Source organism: Sinohyriopsis cumingii, chromosome 6, assembly GCF_028554795.1.
Source record: "Sinohyriopsis cumingii isolate HCF-2022 chromosome 6, ASM2855479v2, whole genome shotgun sequence".
Lineage (NCBI taxonomy): Eukaryota > Metazoa > Mollusca > Bivalvia > Unionida > Unionidae > Sinohyriopsis > Sinohyriopsis cumingii.
This window is the reverse complement of record NC_142966.1, coordinates 128,811,470-128,818,273: the sequence shown is the minus strand read 5'-3', so window position 1 is coordinate 128,818,273 and position 6,804 is coordinate 128,811,470.

The window sequence follows — 6,804 nt, the reverse complement described above, 5'->3', positions numbered from 1 at the left end:
CATTACATAGTTAGACCTAGAAGTTCATTAGGAAGTGGTTTTATAGAAAGCATTCATCCCACTCAAGGGGGCCTCGAGTGGCCGAGTGGTCTAAAGCGCTCACCGTTCCGGATCACTGCCATCTCACCTCTGTCTGCGTATGTTCGAGTCCAAGGCTCGGCTAGTGTGGGTACGTGGGAAAGCCTGCCAGTAGCTTCTCGTGGGTCGGTGGTTCTTTCCTGGGTTTTCCAGGGTTCTTCCTCCACCAGTTATACTGGCCGCCATATATAGCCTATCTTGTGCTGAAAAATGGCGTTAAACCCTAGAACAACAACAACAACAACAACAACATCATCCCACTCAAGTCTTACACAGTACGTCTGATCAAGCAGCGTTCGTCGTATACATACTCAAGGATCAAATAATAAAAAATTGTACAACTTTGATACTGATTTTTAAGCCAAAAATAGAAGCGCTATCTAATTTTCAATTGGATGCATATGAAACAGAAACTCCGAAGGCTCTTATTCAAATGATCGGCGTCGTCACGATGTTTTCATCTCTTCTCAATGATCAGATTGGTAAAGATTTGGATAAAACTCACCGAAATATTCTAACTAATATGCATCTTCTCGTCATCCCAAACTGTATTTTTCTGTCGGGAAAAAACTGTCCATGATTTATTTTCTCTCAGTCTGTTTGCTATTTTTAGTATTAACAGACATTGTTTCAACCATAGACATTATCAAAGAGAACCTATTTTAAAGTATTTTCTATATCCCATCTCAGGGAACCAGATACACAATTTGATGATCGTGTAAACTGATGTATTGGAGTACAACATGATGGGAAACATATCCGTTGCTATGTCATTTCATTCGAACTGGATCATGCCACTTCTAGTAGCGATGATGAAGACACGTATCACGTTCACATAGGATGTCTTTTTGTGAAAACCCATGTTGATCTAACAATCCATTTAGAAGGGTTAGCGGTAACATGATTTTCAAGATCACCGCCGTGTAAGCTACTGGAGAAGCACTGTTTTCATTTCAGAGCAACCTGACAATGGGATGAATGTGTAGGAAATGTTTCAAGGTAATCCTCAAAGTAGCTTAGGAGGAGCAGCGATAAGAAACGGACGAACGGACAACAAACTATCATAAAATATCTTCTGGTCTATGACCAGTAGAGCTAAACACTACGGTTCTAGCTGCCCTAGAAAGACTGTTCTTGAGATGGGTGTATATTAAAATCCTAAAGATAAACATACCCACATTGTCATGTACACACTGGATGGGCTTTCCACATGACGCAAGAATAGGTATTGATGGCAAAGAGTCATAAAATATTAATAAGATGTCCAATTTGTTACAAGCAACAACAAAAATGAATAAAAAAGGAAATAAAAAAATGAATACAAAAGGAAACGTCATTTGAGAAAAATCAGGACTTTTCTTCAGTTGGTTTGTGTTTGACAGGATCGTTTTGGTTGCGCTTCGGGGCGAGAACAAACATGTAACACTTTCTTGTTCATGTCCGATTCAATGTCCTATTTATTGAAATCTAGATCCCTGATAAAAATGTTCGTCTTTGTCTGGTAAAGCTTTAAAATAAGATCAAACCTTGAAGAGGCTCAACTCAATCGGGCATGAAATCACTCACCTTGATGACATCAATATAAAAGCCACATGCAACGACATTATGCCACAAAGCATTCTACGAGATTTAATCAGCTGTATATGGCCTGGTATTCATAAGCAGTAGTTTACAGTTTGTTAAAAATTTTAATAGCATTCGCCAATATTTGATAGACTGGCATCCTTCGTTTGAAACTGAAACCATGCCATTGTAATTTTCTGTCAAATTTAGTCAATTTAGGTTCATCAGTTTTTAAAAAAATAAGTTGCTTAAAGGTTTCTCTAATTTTAGTAATAGTGGCCATATTTGTATGGTGGATAGGAACCACTTCTTCACATCTGGAAGGTCTTTATACCTGGATATTTTCTAAGAAATTCGTCCAAATCGAATGATGCGGTTTTTGATAAATCATTTAAAGGTTTTCTGTTCTTTTAAAGTGTCCATATTTAATGGCAGTTCTGTATCATTTGTATGAATTACAACGACCTTCATGACTGGATGCTTGCTATTAAATTTGGTTATATCTGTCCAGTAGTTTTTATAAGTTGTTTAAAGGCATTTCCAATTTTAGTAACGGCGGTCATATTTGACAGCGGAATTGCATAATAAAATAAACTATGTCAGGATGCTCTCTGTCAAGATTATATCCAGTGGGTATTGAGAAGTCAATTAGAGAAGTTTATATATTTAGTAATGTTTGCCCCATTTCACGGCGAATTGGCAACATTTGTACAAAGTTTCCATGCTAAGATGATGTCAAATTCTTAGTAGTTGGTTTGGGAACACTTACGTTTGTTTCTCTATGGCGGCCATAATTCACGGTGTTTTGAACAAGTTTTTGAAAGTTGTTCAATGTGTTTTGAATAAGTTGTTAAAAAGTTGTTCTTTTTTTAGTATTAGTAGCCACATTTGTTGGCTGATCGGCATCATTTGTACAAAGGTCTTTATGCCAAGATGCTTAAATCTATTCTGTGGTGCTGGCGATAAAGTCGTTTAAAGGTTTCTACACTTTATAGTAATGGTAACCACATTTTAAGGTAGATCGCAACCACTTGTGCAAAATTTTAAAGGTCTTCATGCCAGGAAGTTTTTTTTTCAAATTGGATTAAATTCTGTAAAGTATTTTTGGGTTTGTCTTTTTATGTAGTGTTAGTTCTACTGCTTATAGACCAAAATAACTTATGGGATGGTCTGCTCTCCGTCTGCTAGCATTGGTTTTAATCACTACTACTCCTAAATTGGCATGAAACTTTATACATACGTTTCATTCAATTTCAAGCTGGTCATACATGTAAAATTATGCGACTCGGATATCCAATATGATCGACAGAGTGGCCACTTTGAAAGACTTTTGCTATTGCTACTCCTTCTAAAAATAGGGTTATATCGACATGGGTTATTCACTAAGAAAACGCCTATGATGTCTAATTGGTTCTCAACGCAAATAGTGCCCATATTTCATTAAACATAGCCGCCACTATGGCCATCTCGAAAATCTACATATTGCTACTCCTTCTGCATCATATCAATATGGAATGTGCATTAAAAGACTTCTTACAATTTCCTGCTGGCATTAAATGAAACTCGTATCCGTATGACATCGAATGTGTCCGCCATGGTTGTAATCTCGAAAACGGTATGATCGCTACTACTCTTGAGTGGACGGTATTACTGACATTGAGTTTACAATAAAAGCCTTCTCATGAATATAGTTGGTCCTATTTAAAATTTACTCCCTTCTGACATCTATAAGTCTATGGTGTGTGTGTGTGTGTGTGTGTGTGTGATTGGACTTTTAACGTAGCTTTAACAATTTTTCAGTCATATTGCTAAGATGTCTGCAGTGTGGCAGTTTATAGTGGTCTTTCACTGGGACATCATGCCGCAGACATGTAATAATAATAATAATAATAATAACTTTGTATAGCGTCTAATCTTTAGAAGCTCTAAGCACTTTACGACATTAGACAACACCTATAAGATAAAAAAACATATAATGATACGATTACAAAAACAAACACCATAAAATTAGAAAACACTAAAAAAACATGCTGATAATATTTAAGGTAGGAAACATTATTAAATCTTTAAGTTTGTTCTTGCAGTCAAAATGAGTGAGTTTTGAGAGCACTCTTGAATATGATCAGTCTTTGTGTCTAAGTTCAGTGGACAATTCATCCCACGTTGCTGGGCCCTGGTATGCAAAAGAACGCTGTCCATATGACTTTGTTTTCATAGTGGGAATAATGAGTATACGATTGACCGAAGAGGAGCGTATGTATCTTGCTAGTGTGTACACATGGGTGAGGTCGGATAGGGTATGTTGGACTAGAGTCCGACAGTAAAACGTAGCACAGAGAACTAATTTTGTTTGATTCTGGATTGAATGGATAGCCAGTGTAGGGTAAAGAACAGCAGGCAGGTGTGCTCTGATCATGGTTCTCTAAGTATGATCTGAGCAGCTGTGTTTTGAAGTTTCTGGAGCAGATATTGAGATGAACCAGACAGAATTGAGTCTTGAATGTACTGATGAACACACAAGTGTTTATTTGCGAACTGAGCTGATGCATCTCAGCTCAAGATATGCAGCCTTGCATATGTTCATGACATGTTAGTGCAATGCGAGTGTAGTCCAGAGTAACACTTAGGTTTCATACTGATTGTGTGAATTTAATGTTGGTGTTGCCAATATTTATTGTTTGAGGTAAAGGATGTGAATGAGAAAGTCTTTGTGTTGTGATCAGAATGGCCTCATTTTTATCATCATTCATCTGCAGCTTGTTACATGTCATCCATGATTTCACATCAGAAATGCACCTCTCTACACCTTGGATGGTAGCATCAACTTCAGTGGGTGGCTAGATTTGTATATTTGGGTGTCATCAGCGTACAATTGGTGAGACACTGGATGATGATCTATGACACTTGAGAGCGACTGAGTGTAGAGAATGAAGAGAACTGGTCCAAGAACAGACCCTTGTGGAACACCACAACATAGATCAACTGGACTGGAGTGTATTCCATTTGCAGATACAATTTGTGTCCTGTTGACCAAGTAGGACTTGAACCACAGTAAGGCTGTATCATGAATGCCATATACATGCTGGAGATGGTGAAGTAATATATCATGGTCTATTGTACATGATGTCCATCCAGTTACATTTTCCTGACACCAGGCTGATCAGTCCTAACACTAACCTCTTAATGCCGAGTGCCAAGCGAGGTAGCTATTTGTACCATTTTTATAAGTCTTTGGTATGATTTGGTCGGGGAGCGAACCTACAACCTCCCAAATCCGAGGCAGAAGCTCTAGCAACTAGGCTACCGGAGCGGTTATAACTCAATGGTTGCCATCTTGTAAATATTGCTACTGCTACACCTCCAGAGTGAACGATTTTATCAAAATGAGGTTTTCAATGGAACAGTTCACACAATATATATTTAGTTCGAAATGAAATGATGCAAAAGCTACCACCACCATCACAATCAAAATTTTATAAAATCTCATTAAAGCTTCTAAATGGATGTCCATACCAACGTTTAAAAACAAAACAAAACTAAACAAAGCAAACGTTTTTCTTGGCAGTAGTTTCTTTATTAAAATGATTCCGAGCTAATAACAACTGGCTACCTTGACAGCCATTGTGAAAATTTTGATTCGGCTACTTGAACGAATGGTCTTATCAACATCAGATTTTCACTAAAATAATTTCAAAGCAATGTTTAACTGGCACCATTGTGACTGTCTTGAAAATTATATTATCACTACTGGTGCACGAATGATAACATACCCATCAAATTTTCAGAAAGTTGCTTCTTTCAATATTTAATTATGAAAGAAAATGATGCAGATCTGACTAAAAATATATTTGCTCTTATGCAACAGAGGTCTGAAAAGCAGTTCTAATCTGACCTTTGAGTAAAGTCAAAAGCCATTACTGGCAGCTGTATATTTTATTGAGCTCGTGAACACAGTAACTTGTAAAAGTGAATTTTACCCAGACATTGCATTTAGGTTGCATTCCAATCAACATGTCGATAGTCGGTACTCCAACATTTACTTTAATGTCTGATGTCTTGGCTCGGGGTTTTAGCTATACTGCCCTTTGAGTATAACATACACTCGTATGAATGGTGTGAAGTGTCGAATTTTGAGTTACAGAACATTTTAAAGTTGAATGCATTGAGCAATTGAAGTCTTATCATAGTTAAGCCACAAAAGCCTTTGTGAAGGGTCACTTCGACCTTTCTCCGTTCATCTCCCCCCATGTCAGTGTAAACTTCAAAGGGACAGCATTTCGACCCAGTGAAATTGACCGGGGTATCTTAAAACGGTCCTTAGAAAGTAAACATTTGATCTACCAACCCTAACTGCTTGGTAGGAACCTATGTCCACTTATAATTTCAAAGGAAATTGTCATGCACTGTCGTACACAGATTCTGAGCTTCTAAACCTGATGAAAGGAATTATTTCTTTGGGAAAGATTAGGGACCACCGCCTACGATTGGGTAGAATAAATTAGGGCATACACTTTAGAGCAATCTGACTTTAAAGTGACGACCCTAGTCGAAATTCTTTAGTCTGAAAATTTCCTATAAGAGGAAACTTAGTCGACTTCGGTGAAAGCCTAAAAGTAGTTAGTGCTTTCCTCGTGAAACAAGGAAGGGACCAGGTGGTCGTCGTGTAAAAATAAAGGTATGTTTAGTGCTAGAACATACAAGTACTGACAGAAAAAAAACAGCGACAAGGTACACAATTTTAGTTTCACGTAATATTCTACTATCTGATTGTTTGTTTTATGCAGATGTGTTTGCTGTAACTAGATTTCCATATTATGTATTGTTTATTCAATTCATGGAGATGTGTTGATGCTAGATATGTTATGCAATTTATTTTATTCAATATCATGGAAAGTGTTGACGATGGAATTGTTATCCAATTTACCTGTTAAATTATACAATTAGTTCATTGGTAGAATTGACTGAATCCGATCCAAATCTTCATATCTGTAGGATTTCATATGGTTATATAAAACAACTTCCTTTGTTGTTAGGATGCTACAAATCATCGATAATTACCTAATTATATCTGATTTTGTATTGCTTGGTTAAACTTGTAGTTAAGGGATGCCATGAGTTACATTTCTTTAGAATTTCATGCAATAGTAATCGAACATGTAGTAG